The 23840-nt window shown below is 40.3% G+C and overlaps 1 long non-coding RNA gene across 1 annotated transcript; it reads right to left on the bottom strand.

The window, feature by feature from the left end:
• Nucleotides 1–16106: 16106 nt before the first annotated feature.
• LOC143508828 (uncharacterized) lies at nucleotides 16107–23172 on the bottom strand. Its single transcript, XR_013129501.1, has 3 exons — nucleotides 22988–23172; nucleotides 18733–18867; nucleotides 16107–16353 (listed from the first exon to the last, which is right to left on the bottom strand). It is a non-coding gene; the product is annotated as an uncharacterized LOC143508828 (long non-coding RNA).
• Between the last annotated feature and the right edge of the window lie 668 nt (nucleotides 23173–23840).

Raw genomic sequence — 23840 nt, 5'->3', positions numbered from 1 at the left:
ACTAGTAACCAGTGTTGGGAACGTTACTTTAAAAAAGTAATTGGTTATAGTTACTCACTACTTGTTCAAAAAAGGTGTTTAACTTTTGATATTTATTGCACATCAACAGACCAGTGCAGGATAAAATCCTTTAAAATCCCAAATCTTTGAAAAAAAAAAGCTAAGCAAAAGTAAACAGTTACACTATATAAAGTGCATTTACATCTATCAAATTAAATTAAATTCTCTCAACCTGAGACAACTGGTTTGTTCACAACATAAGTAAACTTAACAATAAAACCTCTATTCTTAATTAAATAAATCAAATATCCAGTCTGGTAGACATTCAGGAACTTCAAGTATTTTCTTAAATATGTATATATAAAAAATATTGATGGTGAAAAATTAAATGCGGGCAGAAATTTTTACTTCTGAGTCCCAGAATTGAAAGCCAATTGTGTGGCCTTGCCTTGTGCGCACCCTTTCCATTGTCTCATAATCAGGTTGTAATCTGGTGCACTTTTTTTCCAAAAGGATGAGATTGTTCTATCTTTAAATCTTCTATCTATCAGGTTCTGTGGGATCCTGTGGACATTTTATTATGAAAAGTAGAATCTTGTGGGAGCTGTATTTTGAATAGTTGGATCCTGTGAGTCTTTTAAATAGTGGAGACCTGTGCACATTTTGTTTTATTTTGAGATGTGGGATCCTGTGGGCATTTTATTGTGAATAGTGGGATCCGGTGGGCACTGTATTTTGAATAGTTGGCTCCTGTGAGCACTTACTTTTAAATTGTGGGATCCTATGAGCATTTTTAAATTTTTGATGTGGGATCCTGTGGGCATTTTATTGTGAGTAGTGGAATCCTGTTGCATTTTAGTTTGATTTGTGGCATCTTGTGGGCACTTAATTTTGTGTGCATTTTGTTTTTTGAATAATTTGTAATTTAAATTTCTTTTTTCTTTTTGCACTTTTGTTTGCACTTTATGGTACAGATTGTGACTGTCCTTGTGCTGTGAGGAAGTATGTTACTGAGCCCAGTTGATCTTTTTGTAAGTGTGGATGTGCACTTAAATACACTTTGAAATCGATTAAAACTACTTGTGCTGAATTTGGTTCATGATTCATCCATGCATTACATAACTGAAAGTAACTAAGTAACTTTTACTCAAATGACATTTTAAATGAAGTAATTTTATACTTTTACTAGAGTAAATTTTGAGATGGCTAATTTTTTTTTTACACTGAGTAGATTTTAGGCAATGTAATGATACTTTTACTCAATTACAATTTTTCAGTACTCTTTCCACCTCTGCTGTTAGTATATCAATATATAGTAACACACCGCTTTTATTGACCAGTAACGTCAACGGCGTTGTAACGACAGGAAAAGTAATTAATTATATTATCCCGTTACTGACAAAATGACGCCGTTACCTAACTCCATTATTTTTAACGGCGTTATTCGCAACACTGCTAATAACTAAGCAAGAAACTAGGGTAAAAGCTGGGAGGTAGTTTGACTTGGATGTAAATAGTCTAGTTTCAATTTTGCAGTCTCCAGCCTCATGACCGTCCGTTTGAACACGACTGCCATGTTTCAGTACTCAGTGCACAGCTGTCTTTGCCCGTGTTGGGCTGTTGGTGTTGGTACGCGTGTGGTACAGGTCTTCAGGTCGTGTTGGCCACCGAGGTTCAGGCACATGATTGTGGTAGCTGTCGAGGTCACAGATGGTTTGCACCGGTGGCCTGTTGTCTCCTGGGCTGTCATGGTGCTCCACTGGGGGACAGGAGAGACGGAGCACACCCCTGCATCCTGCCTCTGAAGTGTCTGACGTCTCAGAGGATGGCCACGTCTGTGTCCGTGACATTTTGGCTGGACGAGGGGTCTTACCTCTGAGGACATCAGCCCTCTCTCGTCCCCTCATTCTCTTGTCCCTTTCTTCCTCTTTGTCCTGCTCTCTGACATCATAAAAATTTAATTTCCTTTTTTTTAATACTTCATTTGGACTAAAATGTGTCAGCCTGAGTAGGGCTTTGACACACTGCCTGTCAGCTGGGTCCAACCTGCCCACACATGTTCACACATACACAGGGTTGGCTATGAGCACAAACTTTCACACATGTGCAGGATCATTCATTATTCATTAAACACAATTTCTATTGTTAAAACTGAGAATAATATGCAGTCCTTATAGCCCAATTTCCAAACACATATGAATTGTTTTTCACCATAGCCACTGTTCTATATGCACAGGGTCAGGCCTGATCATGCATTCACACAGCACTCATCGAACCACAACACACGGTTACATGCCATAGTACAAGAAGGGCATAATGAATCTAAATTAGGACACTGTAAGATTAGAACAAGGGCTTTTTACATTTGCATTTTTGTCATTTAATTTACTCAATGTAGATTTGCTCTCTAAATGAGAACACATTGTTCATGTGTTTCTACATACTACTACTACTACTGGGATCCTATGAACTGTTGCATTTATTTTTGCTGAATTGAATTTACTCTGTAGGCATGAAGACACCGATGTACGTGAGAGTGTGTCCTCTGTGCGTTTGTGCATTGCAGTGGTGCAATAATGCTATTAATATCTTGCATTCTTGTGTTTATGCTATAGGGTCCTTGCTGTCTCTGTTTTCAAGCTGACCTAAATCCCATTCAGGGAATTGTTTCACCTTCCAGTGATTTAATTAAAGTTTAACAAGACATTTCTCTGAGTTACGATACTTCATAAACTTATACACACCGTCACACTGCTGGCCGCTGCAATGGGTGATCAGCATCTGGTGCCTTTAATGCACACACGTTGTACGAAGCTCTGTGTGCACAAGGCATTTGATCTGTTTATCTGAAGAATGTTTTCATATTCTCATATGCAGGTCTCACTTTTCATCATGCTTTTTACTAACAGAATAGAGAGATGGAGGCATATAATGAACACATCTATTATAAATAAAGCTTTTACTATTTTTGCTGTCTGGGAATCCAGATAAGATTCAGGCATAGTAAGTTTTGTTCACTAATCAGTGGACATACAACATAGTTTTTTACTATCAAATGAGCTTTCATAAAATTCTGCATAAGTGTCCTAATATTTCTAGGACACGTGTCTGTTGAGTCCATCTTTGTGTGTGAGACTGTGTACAATCTATTTCTTATTCTGTTCACCTCACTTCCCAGCTAGAAGAGAACAATTCAATCTAGAGACCAGGCTTGTGTGTGTGTGTGTGTGTGTGTGTGTGTGTGTGTGTGTGTGTGTGTGTGTGAATGCCGATCTATATATGTAGGGTCAAAGAGGAAGGCTGCCGTGAGATAACGGCCAAGTGTTGACAAGCCTATTCCGCTGAATTCCTCGTCCCCTCCAGCTTCTCTCTTCCCAGGCTGCTCCTCCCTGCTCCATCAGTCCTGTCCACCATCCTCCTCCCTCCCCAGCCACCTCCACACCACACACACACCTGAATGAGCCCGTATTGTTTTCAGGCCAGACCCGAAAGCGGATCCTCCTATGCTGGGTCCTATCAGCTTCACGCTGAGGGCAACATGAGCTTGGCCTGCATTGCTGCTATACCCACTGACCTGGGATCAGATGAAGAGCAGACTGCATTCTGGGTTTCGCTCCATACTTCAGTCACAAACATCTGCCCCAGAACAGCAGAGAGGACAGTGGACATCTTATGTTATCAGATCTGCTCTTCAACAGGTGAATGGCTCGCTCCGCTCAGTCAGTCTCTCTCTCTCCCTCTCTCTCTATCTCACTCATTCTCTCTCTCTCTCTGCCCCTGAAAGAATATAAGAATAAGAATAGGCAAGTTGCTATCTGAGTAATTTTTAAGCATTTCGGGGCCAGGAGCATCAGATTGCGTCTATTATACTGATATATTGAGTTGTGTATTGGACCATACTGCTGCGGAACATAAACGAGGTAATGCTGCATATTTTACCTAACGTCTTGTATTTTAAATTGTCCCACAGTGACTAGTATTAGCAAATGTGGGCTAGTCTAAAGCCTTTATCAGATACTGTTGTTGTTTGGGAGTTTTTGAGATTTCCTTCTGTCACTGGATGTGCTGTATTAGTAACACTTGACTGAACAAATATAGCCCTCTTTCTCTGCTTCTGACACCCTCTCTGTTGCATTACTAAGGCAGGTGTTGCTAGCGTGTATTATTATTATTGTGAGAACAACAACAGAAATGTTGTTTTTCATAAAGTGGGCATGTAACCAATTCTGAGAGTATGGGGAACAGGACAAAATGAATACAATTAGAGCATCCAATGTTTGTAGGTGGGTTTGGTGCCATTACCCTGCGAAAAAGAATAAATAACTAAATTGTATAATTACATGATGAGCAAACTAGAGAGGAAACCGTGAGCGACGCTTGGTCCTGATCTTCAGCAGGCTGCAGGAGGACACGCTGGCTCAGACAGCTGTGTCTGTGTGATGGACATTTGTACAATGAACTAGGATGGTTCTGCCTATCACAGAACAATGTCTAACCCCAGTATGATTAGCAATGCAATGAGACACTGGAATGTCATTCATTCACTTTTCAGTGTGTGTGTTCAAAGGAATTTAAACCTGCTGGAATGATCACCACATATAAAATAATATAATGTGATGACAGTGATGTAGCTAGAACAGTAAGCCCAATGCGGTCATCTCTATGAAAAGGTAGGATGTCCGGTTCCAGCATATCAATCAATCAATCAATCAAATTTTATTTATATAGCGCTTTTTACAACAGTTGTTGTCACAAAGCAGCTTTTCAAGTGTCGAGTCCTAGCCCCCAGTGAGCAAGCCAAGGGCGACAGTGGAAGGGAAAAACTCCCTAGTTTTTTTGCATGAGGAAGAAACCTTGAGAGGAACCAAGACTCAGGGGGGGAACCCATCCTCTTCTGGCCGACACCGACGCAATTAATTATAGAAAATAATTACAGAACAACTTCATTTAACCCTGTCAGTTTCTGGAGTACGGAGCAAGAAATCAGCCCATTGCTAGCCTGGAACTGCCTGGCTAGCTGGCTATCAATAAATAATCTCTGCAGCTTTCAACACAAACAAACTCAAGTCTGAAACTAATCAAGACTATTAATATAACTTATCCGAACCAGATTAAGAATGAACGTTATTACCAGTTTTAAATGGATTGCTAAGAGGACAGCAGCTAGCTCTGTACAGTTCTGTAGCGAGTGTGAAAAAGTGTCATGTGGTTTGATGACAACGTAAAGAAGGAATGACGATCACACTTTTTATGATGACCAGTGACAAAACTGCAGAAAACTATGAATGCTGAAAAGCATGAAAAAGCATTTAATAGCATGTGTGATTTAAAACTAAGATTCTTGTATTTGCCTGTCTGACAGTCTATCTCTTGTTTTCTCTCTTTCTCCCTCCCTTGTTCATACAACTGAACTCATGCCAAACATGCTTTCTCCTTGCCCAGTATGTTTGTCCTGAGGTGGTGCTGCACTCTTAACTTATTCTGTTACGGACTAAAGTGCTCCTTTACTAAGGGCTCTGCACTACTAGCTTGATTTATGAGGAGAGGCGTTATGTGTGTGTTATGTGCGCCAGGTTTGGTGGCAAACACAGGACTTGCACACTAGCAGTGTTGCTAGAAGTAGCAGCACTGGTGGCAGAGGCAATGTTGGTGGTGGTATCAATGGTGGTGGCAGCAATAGTGTTGATGATGTAGTGTGGGCAATGTGGCAGTAACTGGTAGCATTGGTGGTAGTGGCAGGGACAGTGTTGATGGCAGTACCGGTGTTTATGGCAGCAGTAGTGTTGGTGGTAGTACTGATGTTGATGGCAGTACTGTTGTTGATGGCAGCAGTATTGTTGATGGCAGTACCAGTGGTGATGGCAGCAGTAGTGTTGATGGCAGTACCAGTGTTGATGGCAGCAGTAGTGTTGGTGGCAGTACCGGTGTTGATGGCAATAGTAGTGTTGGTGGCAGTACCAGTGTTGATGGCAGCAGTAGTGTTGGTGGCAGTGGCTCTGTGTATGGGCCCAGTGGTTATGGCCCAGACTTTCCATCTGCTCCAATTAAAGTGAGTGCAGGATTCAGAACGTAGCCTGCCTGGCTTAAATGTCATTGCCACGTCAAGAGAGCCCTCACGCACCTCGCAAAAAGACGCCACTAAAGAACTTAACACAATGGTGCCCATGTGCAGACACACGCTCAGAGAATCAAATTGCAATCTCTGTTGATTTCCACATATGTTGATGCCAACAGGTAACTGGATCTTAAAGATGACAGACTGTTTTATTAGTATAGTCTAATGGTGTTGTATGGTGATGGTAAGCTCTAGGAGTATAATGCTTCTCATGTAACATTTCTTCTCATGTGCCTTGTTTCCGCTGTGATACCCTGTGGAATGTTGTCTAATATTTGCTTTTGGTTCCCAGTTAATACATGACTAAAACCTCCCACAGTTTAACTAAGAATAATGGATTTCCCACCCCTAACCATGCCACGTCATCAATCACCGCCTATTAGCTTCTCCATCTTGTTTTCTCTCTGCCTCTCCCCAAACTGTGTTATTGTTACTACACATCCACAGTGATATGCCTGCATGACTGTGATGTTTGTGCACACACATACTCACACATACTTACTCACAGGTGCCTGGAAGTCTTAATTTATTGCTGGTACTCTGATGCTAAGTATAGTCGATTAATCTGTGGTAAAGATACAATTAGTTGGATTTTTTGTCTTGATTAAGACCTGGCAATTCACTTGGGCATTAAAAGAGGGCAGAAGGGGAGATACGTGAATGTCGCCTGGTCTATGGGAGAAGGTGAACCAAGCTAATATATGCATACAATAAGTGAATATAAAAGGCTCACTGGCACAGAGCTCCTCTGAAACCCTTGGATAGTATGACTGCTGTGATCTGTTGATAGCTTAGAGTCAAGCCCTTATGGGATTATGTTGTGCTCAAAGCTGTTCTAAGATACCTGAGGCCAATGTCAGCCTCTCTCACAGGGGTTGTGTCATCACAAGGGTTCAGATCTAAGAGTAATAGGGTCAAGGTTTGTCTGGTTATATAAGTCTGGTTATCAGTACATGTTTTACTTATTACTAGAGAACAAGGTAGTACATTCACTGAGTTTGGTTGTTTGTGATGAGTTAGCATAGCTTGTTAGAGTCTGAAGATCATCGGTACCGTCTTGTTCATCTTCTGCACTGGTCTGTCTTCAGGACCCATGGAAAGTCCCCCTTGCATTGCACCTGTTGAATTGTTGTGGTTCCACTGGCAGGTCATTTCACAAGACGCCTCTCAACATTTAAGTAACACAGTCTGAATTTCAATAAGCCTGGTTAAACATATTTATCAGTCCAAGATTATTTGGACAGCAAGGGCCTCAAGCACAAGGAAACACACATGGAGAGACACGTGTTCATAGGCACGCACACACACAATGTGTGATACTGTTGGGTTGTGTTACTGCCGGGTTCATTAGTATTATCTGTCAGCGGTAATGTGCGATAGGTAAATAATTGGTCACAGTACATTGCAGAAGATGACTTCCTTGGCTATTTTGGCTTCCTGATTAGCACACTAATTGCATTTCGGCAGTTTAGAGAGTAATCATAGACATTTCCAAACACTTACGCAACATATGTCACACAGAGCGTTCTAAAATTCCTACAGTAATCACCCCTCCCATACCCACCTAGAGCGGCCCGACGTTCACCTGCTCTTGTAATAAGACAGTGGGGATGGGGTAGTTTTTCTTGATGAATATTCATAATGGATTTTAAGCAAACTGTGTGTCCATCTTCAATGAGCTTGGAAGAGCTAGTGGTTTTATTTCAGAAGAACTCAGCTGAGCAACAGTGCTATGAATCTAAGTTCTGAAGTTCCAGAATTTAACTTATATTTATACTTATTGTAAATATGGATATTACTGTATGCCTGTGAAGCTGACCTAAGTTACTGGCTGCTGTAGTGGTTTCGCTGTTGGGTTGAAATTGAAGTTGAACCACGGAGACTCTCCATCTTCCTGTCCTCATTCCTCCAGGTTTCAATCCAGTGAGCATTTCACAGTTTCATAGCATGACTTCAACTGTTTCTCTCAAAAAGAAAATCACCCATAACATATGGGTGATATCATGTTAGTTTAGACCCAATTTCTGGGAAGGTACAATCTGATGTGAGCTCTAGAGTGAAATGTTTTGTTTACATTGCACTGAATGCTTTTTCATGGGGGGAAGCCTGTCTAGAAATACAAAACAGCTGTTTTTTTTCTCTAAGAAACCAAATAACCTTAAAAAGTGAGATGTCTTGCTATTGGAATGGCTTAGCAATGAACAGTGAATTCCTCTGCAGTGGGATTTCACCACTTGGTTACGTTTATGTTGTGTTAGAAGATCTTCAGTGTAGCTGCTAATCAGATCAGATCAGAAGATCTTCAGTGTAGATGGTAATCAGATCAGATCAGAAGATCTTCAGAGTAGCTGCTAATCAGATCAGGTCAGAAGATCTTCAGTGTAGCTTGTTGGAGTTAGTAAACTCCAGTGAAATCTGTGTAAAGGATTACTGAGCAGTAACAATAGTAGTATATCTGTGTGTTTTCAAGGATATGTTCTTACCATGTTTTGCGTCCTCATATGCGTGTAAAAGAGGGACCAATGGTGTGGGAATAGGAAGAATGAACTTTATGTTCCTCTGCAGTACCTGGTACCTAAAATCATGAAACCAAACACGAAATTGTTAGAGTTTTGACTGTGAGAAACCAATTTCATGTAGCTTTTCATTGTATATATGACAAATACATACAAACACATACAAACATACAAAAAAGTCAGTAGTGACTAATTGGTTGGACACACACACACACACACACACACACACACACACACACACACACACATCCCTCTGAACCCTGGAGTGTGTTCTGGTGGTGGAGGTAAGTATGAAGTGAGGTGAGATGAATGAGAGGATGGGATCCCCATGAAGACTGAGGACCAAACAAGAGAGAACATATCCAGAGCAGCAACTGATGAAACAAACCAGTGTGTGATATAATAGGATGGATAGATGGGAACAGTAGGTGTATGTGAGTGAGAGAGTGTGTGCTACACACTGTATTGCACCGTATGAAACACTCCCGCAGACACACACACAACTCTATCACCATAATTTGTCTTTATTAATAAAGCTTCATGTCATGCAGAGAGAGGGAGAAGTGCATTCTGGGACAATTATGTCTGGCCCACTTTGGGAAATACTCCTACATCTCTAACGATAGTGCCACACGTTGGACTATTTACAAATATTTGCCTTTATGTAAGAACCATGTGGAGGTTTCAAGAAAGTTTTGCTTTCGGATGCATGGTGTGTTGTTCATTTTGCCTTTGTGTAAAATAATTTGAGTTGAACTTGTGATGAACTAGTGCAATTCACTGCTACTTATTACATCATCAGTAGTTGGTTAACTCATTCGTAAAAAGGTGCTGATGGAAGGTCTTCCTCCCCACAGGTGGTCTTCTCATGAACGTTCTTTAGAGTGTAAGAAATGGTCAAATGGGTTTTTAGGCAATTGCATGACAGAAGAGGTTGTGAATGTTTTATCTGGTCTCAGGTGATCGATAACCAAACTATGTCACTAAGTCTGCCATCATTGTATTTGCAAAAACAGTATAAAGGAAGAGATCTGATACATTTGCTTGCCATCTAATGAATGTTCTGGCTTTTACTCTACGTCAGGCAGAGAGGCAGGTTTCTGAACGGAGTCATGAGATACCACACTTGACTTTTATATGTTTGACAGCTGCTTCTAAAACAGTAGATTCCAGTAACATGCACGCTGCTCTTCTGTACAAACCTTTGAAGATTAATGTAGTAATGAGCTGTGTTATTCCTTTTATATTTCTACAGCATAAAGGAATTTTTAATAATCAAAGCTATTTACCAAGGCTCAAACAGTTTCATGTGATGTATGAAGTACAGATGCTGACTTATGTATTGACCTGGTGTAAAATCAGCATCTCTCTGACTTTTTTGGCAATGGTAGTATTTGACCATTAGCACAACACTGAATCTCTAGTCAGTGATATGCAGAAATATGCAGTTGTTGCCCTGTGATCAGAAAGTACCCAATGCTGTGGAGGGGAGGAGATGAGCCATGGCTGACTGCACACAACCACAGTTGGTTTCCAGTCTTTTTAACCATAGAGCTACGTGAGGGTGAATTGAACTATTTAAATGAGTTGAATTGCAGTAAAATGCAACTGTGGTAACACAAATATATGGAGCATACAGATCCACGTTTAATCATGAGGACTTCAGGCACAGACATGGGACTTTTTTTTTACTTCAGCGATCAGCCACATTATTGGCAGTGTTGTTCTGATGCAAAACCTTGATGGACCTGTGAGAAAATCACTGAAGTCCAGAGATACATACAGCTACACACCATGCACTGTTTGTAAGTTAATGTACATTTATATATGGACTGCTAAAACAGCCTGCAGTTTTCCTGAACTTTAGTTACATTCAAAGAAAGCCACTACACCACTGCAAATACATGTTATATATTTATAGTTATTGTCATACTGAAGTGTTTTGGTTGGTGGTTTGGTTTAATGGTTTAACCTCTGTCAGGTGTTTGCAGTTAAACCTTAGATGATAAATTATCAACATTAGGCTACATTAAGTCCAACAGAGCCTAATCAGATTTGGATCTGTAGGAATAACATTAACTCTGTGAGTTAATTTAATGTTTACTTTGTTATCATGGTGTGTGTGTGTGTGTGTGTGTGTGTGTGTGTGTGTGTGTGTGTGTGTGTGTGTGTGTGTGTGTGTGTGTGTGTGTACATGCATACACTGTCCTACCACTGTCCTGTCCTCACTTTTCTGTCATAAACTTGCTATTAAATTAGAGAACACTTGGAACAGCTACATTACTATTAAAATCCTTGGCATAAACCTTGCCATAAAGAGGCTTGTTCTTTGTGCAACCACTTCTGTAACAAACATTGGGCACTATTTTGTGAAATAAATGCACTTGAGTGCAATTTGCAAATCTAATCTTTTTACTTTATAAGATATTACTGTAAGTAGTTAAATCTTGGCATAATTCTGCGAGATTACTGGAATCAAATGTTTCATTCACTGTAAAAATGAAAAAGTTGAGAAAACTCAAAATTTCAAGGCAACTTGCTGCACTCGATTTTTGAGTTTTGATCCCAACTCAAACTCGTGGTGTGGGAGAAAGAGGCCACAGGCAAGTCCATTCTTATCAAGGACAGAGGTTTTATTCTCACCTCGCAAGGAAATTGGCACTCACAGGCACAATTAGATCAAACTCGAGGCCTTAAATAGCTTGGCCTTGCACATGAAACACAGGTGGAGGTCATGAAGACGGCAACGTTACACATACATGGAGGGGGAACTCGGATAATGCACATGTACATAAAAAAATGGACCGGGGTGACTTAACTAATAACACACAATTAATAATCATTAATAACACTATACAGACATAAATATGAATAATACGAATAACAGGGCCAGAGCCGCAAGGGCTCATGGGTAATGGCGTCACCCTCTGGCACCCCCCCCATTGGCCCGACGCTAATATCTTGTTCAGATAATGTATATTTCACATGTAGCCCTACATAAATCTCTAAATTCAATACTAAGAATAGCTAACTGAAGTTGGGTCATATAAGACAAATGACAAAACGGTTAAATTAACACGTTTATTATACCTTTCTGCAACAAAGGTAGTATTTCAACCAAAATACTCACATTTGGATGTTTGGAACAAGAAATAATAAGTTGAATTTCTTAAAAACTTAAGAGTTTGATTTGGGATCAAAACTCAAAAATCGAGTGCAGTAAGTTGCCTTGAAATTTTTTTTTTCTCGACTTTTTCGTTTTTACAGAGTAGCGTAGGTCGCTGCTTGCCACAGGTGAAATCCATTTCAAGATGTCCGGAGTCCAATCGCAAACCCCGCCCCGTTCTCAACTAAGGAGTCAATTTGAGCATGCGCAGAGGAGTTGGCCTGGCCTTAACTAGGGTTCAACTACAATTTATATATTTTGACAATGCAGGTTGTAAGTTCAGATCAACTTTTAACAAGAAACTCAATAAAGTAAGCTGATCCAATTACTTCGTTATCGTTTATGGTGCAATTAATTATTTTTGTCTCAGCTAAACTAAAAATCATAGTAAGGCGAGCAATTTTAAGTTCTGTTTTTTTATAGTGTTTCAATCAAAGTTTTGTAATAAAGTTTATTAATTTATTGTTTCTACCTAGCTGATAATAATAGCTAGCTTAATAATATAGATACCCAAGCAGACCAACATGTGGCAGTACTGCCAGAAATGCACAAAGCAAGTTTACATCAAAGAAGAAAAAGGTCATGTATAGGTATATAAATACACATGGGCTCAATCCGAAATGACTTAAGCAGTACACACTAGATTTGAATGCACTACGTTCTTTCCATAGGCGACTGGGCAGTATGCACACAACCTCGGACATACTACGTCCGTCATTTTACCTGTCATATGACATATGATGTCACACAACCATAGGTAAATGCTCCAGTTGAATCATGGGATAGGACAATGTACAGCAATCGCATAATTAAAAATGGCTCCCAATTCCGTAAGCTATCTGGGTACTTTTCGCTTACTGTTTAATGCATACTATGTGTATACTATCCTTTGTCGCATACTGCTTTAGCGTACTGTATAGGAGGGAAGTACGCAATTTTGGATGGAGCCCCAAAATAGCAAAGCCCCGCCCACTCTGACATCACTCGAATGCTTATGTGAATGTGATCTCCTATTTCTCACAACACACATTTTGATCATTTGGATTTCTTGGGTTAATTAACAAAATATTAAAAATTTATTAGATCATTATTCATTAATAATTAATGACTAATTACTGAAGCATAGTAACTATTATGTAATGTACTATTTTAATATAGTGTCAATTGTAAAATAAAAATCCTACTGTTGTTACTTTAAAGGGGACAGGCTCCATTTCCACTATTGTACCTGTGCACCATTTAAATTTCTTAAGATTGAAATGTAAATGTTACAAAGCAATATTTCAACTGTGCAGCACAGCAAACAGACACAGTTAGGATACGGTGTATGGGAAGGAATGCTACAAACAAAGTTACGTTCAACACTGTAACAGGGTCTATCTGGATATAGGTGTACAGGATAAAGGCCATCACATAGAGAATATGTGACAGTATTTTCTCATTTCATCCCCCCCATGTGCTCGCAGGGATCTGCCGTGTAGCAGAAGATCTGTGCACCATGCTGTCAAGAGTTGTAAAAGGTGGCGTAAATGTGTCTGTAAAATGCCTCTTATCACTATCATTGGGTCTCAGTCATCACCCTTCCTCACTGAGCCTGACACACACCACCAAAGCAATATGGATCATCAAAAGTGGTCCAAACTGAATAGATCTCACTGAGAGCACTTCAGTGCACAGAGGAGGCACTTCCTCTGATATGGCTATAGAGCCAAAGCTGGGTTCTGTTGCCCATGGTAACCCCATGCAAATGCAAACACAATGTACTTCATTAGCAGGGCTTAACTGCCAAACTCTTACCCTGTACTGAATAGCTTGGTTAGGCTTTTAATCATGCATAAGCACTTCCTTTTTCCGTTCAGTTTTTATGTGCTTGACATTTCCCTGAAATCTCTTCATCATTCAGAGCAGAGAGATGAAAGCCCGTCTCGGCCATCTCCTGACGTGGCTTGAGTGAATCTGTCTTAAATGCGTCTTGGGTTCATGTACACCTAAATGTTTATGTGGATAATCTCCACCCAGATATAATCCTGATAATCTAGATGCATGAAATTACCATGTGAAAACTGGGCATGTGAGGAGTGAATGGTAAAAGCAAATTAAATTATTTTACAAATATTATAAAAATATTACAAATATATGCTACATTTTCTCTTTGGATTGTTTGAATAATAAGGTCACATGGATTAAATAAAGTCAATGACTTTTTGTAATGGCTTTTTCAGGACCTCAAATACGTAGAAATTGTCCATGTGCATGTGCGTGTGTGTACATGTGTGTGCACGTGTGTGTGTGTGTGTGTGTGTGTGTGTGTGTGTGTGTGTGTGTGTGTGTGTGTGAGAGAGAGAGAGAGAGAGAGAGAGAGAGAGAGAGAGAGAGAGAGAGAGAGAGAGAGAGAGAGAGAGAGAGAGAGAGAGAGAGAGAGAGAGAAAGAGAGAGACTGTGTGTGACTGTGTGTGTCACACTCCTTCTGGAAAAACTATTTACACTGAGCTCTTCCAGACTTCTAATCACTGGTACCACCCTCACACACCTGTTACACATTAATGCAATTAAATACAGACCATAAAAAGATCCTCATTCTGTCCTCCCTTCTCACGCAAGTTCTGTTATTTTACATTGTTTACCTGTTTTTTTTCTTTTTCAGTAATTTCTAGAGTATTATTTTTTGTAGGCTCTGGTATGCTCATAGGCACTTTAAAACCTAGATACTGAACTGGGGTGGGTTTCCCGAAACGTTCGTAGCGCTAAGTACTTCGTAACCTCGTATGAAACGTATGAGGTTAAGAAGTACTTAGCGCTAAGAACGTTTTGGGAAACTCACCCCTGTGTTGTTGGACAATTTTGATTTACCACACTGTAGTTCTGCCATTTGGTCCACTGTACTTCAGTTGTTTAATATTATTGGAACGTTGGCTAAAGTTTGCAGACCATTTGTATTTATTGCCTTCATGTTTGATCGGCTGCTTTGAGAGTGGAACACTTCCCACTGGGGTAATGGGTTATAATAACGTGTACTAGCAGCAGGGTAGCAGCGTGAGCTTCAGTTCCATGATTGCTCCTAACCTTCACCTACAATCAAGTTCTCTGTGCTCTTGTGCAGGGCCGTGCGTGCTGTTCACACTCGCATCCATAATGTGGACTGATCATGATGGTAAGTGAACACGCTCGGGGATCCTGCTGTTTTAGCCGTTAGTCGCTGTCGGATGTTGATTAAAAGGACACTGTGAATTCGTCCCTCAGCATGGTTGAATCAGAAACCAGAGAAACAGGGCTACGATGTGTCTTTAACTTGACCTTGATGTAAATGGCAGTTGTATTATGAGTTAGTTGCAGTAACAAACAGCACTTGGCAGTGTCCTTGGGTAAATAAAGGGGACAGGTACTCCTGCCATGGAGACCCGTGTGTGTCTTTCACTGGCTTTAAATGCCAACATGGTGGAAATGTCAAGCAGCCTGAAATTGACCATAGTAGGGGTGTGACGATACACTCAGCTCACGAGACGAGACACGATATTGGGTTCACGAGAATGAGACTAAAACGAAAAATAAAATGACAAATTCTAGTCATTTTAACATGCATGATGTAAGCATTAACTTTTAATGAACTTCTTCCTCTACAAATTGAAATGAAAATAAAATTTTATAAAGTTAAAATAAAATTTAATATTTCTTTTTTCAAGAGCAAAAAATATTATGTGCAAAATAACGTTCTTCTCTGCACTGTAAAAACGAAAAAGTTGAGAAAACTCAAAATTTCAAGGCAACTTACTGCACTCGATTTTTGATCCCAACTCAAAATTTTTAAGAAATTCACTCACAGTTGAGCCAACTTATTATTTCTTGTTCCAATTATTTATTTTTCACAAGTATATAAACTTCAGATTTAAAGTCTTGCATACAAATAATTCCAAATGATTAAAGTTATGCTAACTTATTATATCTTGTTCAGATATCTTGCCCATGTATATGAACCTCAAAATGTAAGTTTTACATACTAAGAGTTCCAAATTTCTTTAAGTTGTGCCACCTTATTATATCTTGTTCAGATAATGTATATTTACATTTACGGCATTTGCCCTTATCCAGAGCGTCTTACATTTTTATCCAAGTGAGCAATTGAGGATTAAGGGCCTTGCTCTGGGGCACTTCAGTCATGGCCTCAGTTCTGGGAATCGAACCCATGACCCTCCGGTCACAAGACCAGTTCCCTAACCACCAGGCCATGACTGCTCACATGTATTTCACATGTACATAAATCTCTAAATTCAATATTAAGAATAGCTAACTGAAGTTGGGTCATATAAGACAAATGACAAAACAGTTAAATTAACACATTTATTATACCTTTCTGCATCAAGTAATTGCATGTGGCAAGAATAAGACCACCAAGCAGGCTGATTCAAAAATAACAATTCTGACTTGAGTAACAATGCAAGTAATAAAGTGCTGCAGTATAGCATAAACAAACAATATCCAGATTTAGATTAACTTTCTTCGAGAACAGTGAGGACACCCATTTGGACACCTCTGGTCTGCTCATCCTCTGGATCGGTTACCTGTAGAAAAGCAAAAACACTGCTGTACAACAATCGCCCAAAAAACAAGTTTGAGAGAAAGAATGTTAGGGTGGGAAGGTGTGGTTGGGGGGTTCATAGGCAGGGGAGACTCGTCTACGTATTTGAAATACGTTATCAATTTGGAAAATATGTTGATTAGCACAACAAGCGCTGACACATTACTAAAAAAACAGGGTCTGTGACCAAAACTGCACACCGTGCAAAAAAATAATGCATCGCCATTAGATATATGTACATTAATGTAAGTAAGGTATTCAAGTCTAGTTTGGGATGCATGGATTTCTCTGGGGCAAAAAAAAAAACTTGTTACATTTACGGCATTTGACAGACGCCCTTATCCAGAGCGACTTTTTTATACAAGTGAGCAAGTGAGGGTTAAGGGCCTTGCTCAGGAGCACCTCAGTCATGGCCTCAGGTCTGGAGATCGAACCCGGGACCCTCCGGTCACAAGACCAGTTCCCTAACCACCAGGCCATGACTGCCCCCCGTTGTTATGTTTGGTTATGTACATGTATGGTTATGTAGCTAGCTAGGTAGATAGGTTAGCTAACTGGCTGTTTGGCTGGCTTAACGCTGTGTAGTATATCCAAAAAGAATATATTGTACACATTTAAGCATGTAACTACAACAAATGTAGTATTTCAACCAAAATGCTCACATTTGGACGTTAATATTCAGTTCAGAGTAGCGTAGGTCGCTGCTTGACGCAGGTGAAATCCATTTCAAGATGGCAGAAATCGCAAACCGCGCCCCATTCTCAACTAGGGAGTCAAATTGAGCATGCGCAGAGGAGTTGGCCTGGCCTTAACTAGGGTTCAACTACAATTTGTATATTTTGTAAGGTCAGATCAACTTTTAACAAGAAACGCAATAAAGTAAGCTGATCCAATTACTTTGTTATAGTTTATGGTGAAATTAATTATTTTTGGCTCAGCTAAACTAAAAATCATATTAAGGCAAGCAATTTTAAGTTCTGTTTTTTTTTACAGTGTGTCAATACAGAGTGCAAATAGTGCAAACAGAGCCTGACCAAGTATGTCACTGAATTTGCTGCAACTACACTGCCGTGTTCATTTTTAAGCATCCCCATTTTTAAGCATATTAGCATCCCCACACTGCTCCAGATATCCTTTGCTGTCTCAACTTGCCAAAGCGCCTTTCTGTCCCTGCTACCTGTCCCAAGTGACATATGTTGATTTGAGTACTGAGCTGTGGTGGTGCTGTAAATGTCTCTGCATCCTGCTCGTATTAGCAGCGGCATTATTTTCAGACAATGTTTGCATATGGTCCCCGTCTTATCAGTCACTCTCTTGCCATTATCATTTCCACTGGCTACCCAAAATGCTGATAAACAAACAATTTGAAAGTGGCGGGGGCATCTTCAATAGTAATACCTGTATTTTCCAACGTCATTCTGTCTGCTTGCTGGATCACAAATCCTGCGAGTTACATCTCGCGTGACACGAGATCTCACCCCTAATATAAAGTACTACCAAAGAACAGCCAGAGAAGAGGGCTCAGGTCAACCAAGGCTGAGGTCAACCAAAACCCATGCACTAAACAGTATTAAGTTTAAATGTAATTGCAGCAGGTTAGACTAACTTCCCCATATTTGTGGAAATAACATAGATTATTTGTAGATTCATAAAAATAAAAAAAAAATCCGTATAGTACTGTGAACATCACAGAAATCAATAGAAGGAAAGTAATGCTCATAAGCTGAGCTTGCACATTTTGAAAATGCCATGTGAACTTCAATTTATCATGGTAATCATGGCAAATTTTAAAAGAAAGTGTGTGTGTGTGTGTGTGTGTGTTTGCGCACATGTTAAATATTCTTAAATCATGAAGGAATCAGAAAATTCAGCTTCCACTTGCACAGCATGCTAGAATCAGCCAGATAACTTCAGAATACCATGTTGGTGCAAAAATATCACAGCCCACCACTTGTCATACAAGGCATAGGGAGGGAGACAAGCAGTGTACTGTCCTACCAGAGACAGAGAAGAGCCAACGGCAGGAATAGAGAGGGCAGAAAAGAGGTAATATGAGAAGGAGATCAGGAGTGGCCAAGAAAAGACTCTGGGAGGAAAGAGAGGGATGCAGATCACAGGCTGAATGGCAGGACAGGAATGATCAGAGCACTCTTCTGTACCTGCAGGCTTATTCACACACACACACACACACACACACACACACACACACACACACACACACACACACACACACACACACACACACACACACACACACCCACACACACTAATCAGTGGCAAGGACACACTATTTCTTTTCCACTCACCCTTGTTTCTACCTCTTACTTTGCTCAATTTCGTTTTCTAAGAGTGACTCACTCACCTCACACTTGCCTCATTATTGTGACTCCCTTTTTCATTCTCATTGTATAAGGTTCTTGCAATCGTTTGTCCCATTATAACCTTATCTCAGTCTGTCTGGCTCTTACTGAGGTTCCAGATGGGTGCTGTAATTCCTCTGCAGGGCACAGAGACAGGGGGGATCAGAATAAGACTCAGGGCCACTGCTGCTTCTGGATGGGCTGGGTTCTGTTTAGACTTATTTGGCTGTGTAAATACACACACGCATGCGCACAAGCATGCATGCTTACACACACACACACACACACACACACACACACACACACACACACACACACACACACACACACACACATCATCAGCATGTGTACACAGAATGAGCTGTGTCTTTAGAGTACAGGTTGTGGTTTCCACCTGCCATTTACTGAGCTGCTGTTTCTGCTCTTTCTCTCTAGTTCTCTTCTATATCCACTTTCTCTATTTCTGTCACATTTCACTCATTCTTTTATGCAATTAAATCATTAATTAATTCAACTCTCCCAATTTCTTTTTTTACTTAGGCATTCACTTGATCCCTGCTGCGCACACACACACACACACACACACACACACACACACACACACACACACACACACACACACACACACAGCCTGTGTGAGCAGTGAGGTGTATCAGAGGAGCTGTAGAGCTAAGCTGTCTGAGGCAGGCAGGGCTAAAGTCAGAGTTTAAAGCCTTATCCAGGGACATAAATGACCAGTCGTGCAGCCTCACACAGTGCTGCCTGTATTAATGAGACCCCCAGTCCTCTAGATCTCTCCACTTTCCATGCTGCCCGCACACCTGGGAGATACCTGCACTCATTGTGGGAAACGAATGTAGTAATACATCAGCAATCCCTCATGATGCTTTAGTTGGTAAAACTCTGACAGGTGACACTTTCATCATGTTGGGTTTGGACTGCCAGTACTCCTTTTGGTACTGGTTATTGTAATGTGTTGTAAGCTGTTTATTTTTATGCAGTGTGTGTGTAATATTTGTGTGTGAAAATCTAATACAGTGTACCAGCTGAAAGACAAAAACACCTCAACCAGTCACCACATTTCTAAAGTCGAGTGCTCCCTGTCCAGTCAGATGATTCACTCACACAGTTTATCTCTGTCCAATACAAACTTTCTCCAAAGTTCTGCTTTCTTTAGTGAAACTTTCCCACACATTGCTTTGTCCTTTAACGGGTGTGAGAGGTTGATAACCGGGAGTCTGTGTGTTAGCACCTGTGTGTTAAGAATCAAGGTCGAGTTAAAGCCAAGCTAATGTTCCAGTGGTGTGTTTGTTCTCCACCATGGTAAGCAGCATTTGCCTCTATCTCCCCCTGAACAAACCGTCGCTAAATGAATGGTGACCATGCTCAGAACCTGCCCGATCAGCTCCTTCAGCCACTGTTTTATCAGTGAATAAGGGTGATTTATTTTGCCTACTAATCAGAGGAGGTATACTCATCAGAACCACCAGTGCCATAGAAGCTGAAAGCAATCAGTAGGCCTTCTCAATACAGTTCAGTTCAACTGGAGGAGAGGTAGTCTATGTACAACTATGTAATTGATTTGAGAGGCCAGTCATGCAGAGGTTCATCTGGTGGGAGAGGTACGATTGGTAAGGATTAGACAGATATATTAAAATGGATTCAGTGAATAAGTCTGTATGATGGGCATAGACCACTACAGACATTCATTCATGCTTGGTCATGAGTGTGTCTGTGATAATGGTTATTGATGATGAAGCCAAACCAACCTCAGCAAATAGCTGTTATACACAATTATTGGAGGTCAAAATATATTAGTATGAGCTGCAACTCAAACTGAGAAGATACAAGCCTTGTGGTAAACGTATAGTGGACAGTGTCCATTACAGCAGTGTTTAACAGACTATTACCTACTAGTACCTATTATTACCTACCAGTACTATTACAATTAGCCATCTTCTTTCACCCCAGTATTCAAAACAGAAACCTGTATCAATTATTTACTATTTTTGCACTTAAAAGTCTACACATAATTACCTTGATGGGACAAGGGGGTAGAGATGATGACTATACATTTTTCCGTACTAATTTAAAATGTCTCTTTTGAAGTGCTAATTTCTGTAATGTGAAGCAACACAGAGGTGGACGCGTTTGCTCAGAAGAGCAAGATATATTAAGGGCAAATCCATAGTCAGGGTCGTTTAAGCAGGCCAGGGTCAGATTACCAATGTGTAACACACCAGACATGATAAACAGAAACATAGCAGAAAACAAGCTAGAAATGATACCAGACCAGGTACTAACAACATGGACTGTAGGAAACAGTGACCAGACAGGGCAACACAGGGGTTCTGTACACAAGATAATCATGGACTATTGAGGAACTAAACTAGAAACATGTGAAGCCAATAACAATGTCTGGAGATATAAACTAGGGGGCACTGAGTCTAAAATCAAAACAAAGATGCACATGGATTATGAAAGCAAAGACATGATTGACAGATAGAAAAGGAGCTAAATGTGACAATTTAATTTAACGCAATTCTAAATTCAAACTATATAAGCAAAATGAAATATCTACACAAAACCCCAAAAAAATCTTCTTGTCTTAGTTTGCAACAATGTTTGTGTAGGCTTACGTTTAACCCCCTAAATCCCCCCCCCCGAGGAGAATCATTAAGAGTAGTTTTGTGCAATGGAGTATGGACACCCATAAAGCACTAAGCAGAGGAAACGTATGTTTATTGTCACACTGGCTCAGTAGGGCTACACCTCTGGCTATCGGAGTGGTGCCCTCCCTCTTGTCTGCCACCCCAATGTCACCACGTGTTCTTTGTTAAGTGATCAGTGGTTGTTGCTAGTCTGCGTTTTTCAGCATTTTCCATGTATGTTGCCTGGCTTTGACCTCTAGCTCGCTGGTTTGACCCTTGTTTTGTTTACCTGTTGACTTCTGGTATTTGTGACCTACACCTGTTCCTTGGGATATTGATATTGGATTTGTGTTCTGGATTTGTTTGCCACCCATTAAAAGCTCATCTGGTTTCACTCATGTTGTCTGGTCTTGTGAGTGTTATATGTAATGGTTAAACATATATTTGACTACTTAACAACTTTGCATGCACCAGAAAATGATATATAAGATACCTAGTAAATAAATAACTTTTCCACAACAGAGCCTGCTAGCTTCTGATCTAATGCTAGTTAATCATCTCTCACTTAATGGATTTTTAGATTTTGTTTCAGGCCATCATGGTTATCTATTAAAGTAAGTAAACAAAAAAAAAAAACAAAAAAAAAACAAGCAAGGAAACATTTGCTTTGAGTCAAGCATGTCCCAGTTCCCATCTAAAAAGCAGCTAAGCATTCTGGTTCATTCATTACCAGTGACCAGACAATGTCCTAGATTAGCGTCCTAAGTCAAATTAAAAGAGAACTGAGTTTTGTTTGATTTAATGCTGCTAAATACCAAGAAACAAACATTTGAAATACGGTCTAGTATTTGGAGATGACTAGTTCAGAATTTAAAATAGAAGTGAATGTTTGCTAACATTTGGTTTAATTTTGAGTGTTAGCTCAGTGACTGTGAGAATGAAGAGATCAATGAAGGGAAACCCTGAATATGAAACTTTCTACTTGTGTAAAAGTTGACCGGCAAACTGAAAAGACACAACTTGCCATCTTTATCATCCAAGGAAGGGGAGACCAATGAAGAGCGTACAGAGGGATAAAATATTACTTGTTCACAGTAATTAATTATCTAGTAATAGAAAAATAAAGAAATAGTTCAAAGGTATTAAATAGTTCAGGTATTATTTGGGTCGACCTAATTATATTGCCTTTATGTTAACATCTATCTTGTCTCTTTTCAGTGCTCTGAGATGGCCATATATGATTTATACACGCTGTTATGAGCAGAGAATCTTTATATTTAATACTTGTGTTACATCTCCGTTTTTCAAGCCTATCAGCTGCAAATCAGTGTGCAAAAGAGATGAGCTCAAATATGATCTCTGTGTAAACGCTGGGACTCTGTCCAGGTTATCTGCCTCAGATTCAGACTGTGATCCTCCATCTGTGCGAGTCGTGGCACTGCACAGAGCGGAACAGGGAATCTGATCATCTGGAGTTATGAGCCCAGCGTCTCGCCCCCTGCTCTCTGCATCTTTTATGGGCCTCTGCCGGACCGCTCGATTCTAGCTAGCTAAATACTTAATGTCCGCTCCGTACGCCGGGGTACGGGCGTTTGCTCTCACGCACCGCACTCTCTCCTTGCTTCTCCAGGTCACGCAAATGCTGTTGACGGTGAGCGGGAAGCATTTTGCCAGCCAGTTTACGTGGCGACGTGTGCTGGTAATGAGACGGCGGAGCTCCGGCTCTCACAGGAAACATAAAAGAATAAAACAAACGAGGAATCTCTGGCTCCCGTCTAGGCATTGCTTGAAAGAAAGTTGCTATAGCAACCTGTGCAAAAAAAAAAAAGACAACTCTAAAACAGCGTTTTGTACATAATGGGAGTTTTGCTGGTGTGCTCATGTGCAATATTCAGAGCAAGTCTGACGTGTTTAAATGGATATTTGCATTGTTAAAGGCACTAAAAGCTGATACAATCAAACGTCATGCTGAATCACTGGCTTAGTCACATTGCTGAATGATGTGCCTTTGCCAACAGCAAACATTATCATTATCATTGCGTGTGCACATAGTAGAAAAGACCTTAATGACTTAATAGCCACCTAGGCAACTGTTACTGTCCTGTACTGCCTAACCGGAGCTGATGGGGTGGAGAGGAGACATTAGTGCATGCTCTCTGGCACTAGCAGTCTCCCCCATTTATGCACTGCTCAACCACGTGGGGTTTGTAGAGGTTGTTCTTAGTCTTTATGCTGGGTTCACAAATCTTATAGTAATCATAGCTAATGTGCAGACCCTCATCAGGATACTAATGAGCTAGACTTGCTCATTAAAAGCAAGAAGATTAATACCAGTGATGTACGTACAGTTGTGCAATATAAAATATATTTTATTATACACTGTGATATCTTAAGCTACCTCAGTAAAAGCTCTACTCCAAAATATTTCAGATAACCGAATGCCCGATCCAAGCCATGTT

Source organism: Brachyhypopomus gauderio, chromosome 2, assembly GCF_052324685.1.
Source record: "Brachyhypopomus gauderio isolate BG-103 chromosome 2, BGAUD_0.2, whole genome shotgun sequence".
NCBI classification, from domain to species: Eukaryota; Metazoa; Chordata; class Actinopteri; order Gymnotiformes; family Hypopomidae; genus Brachyhypopomus; species Brachyhypopomus gauderio.
The sequence above is the reverse complement of the archived record's forward strand: the minus strand, read 5'-3'. Positions and strand labels throughout refer to the sequence as shown.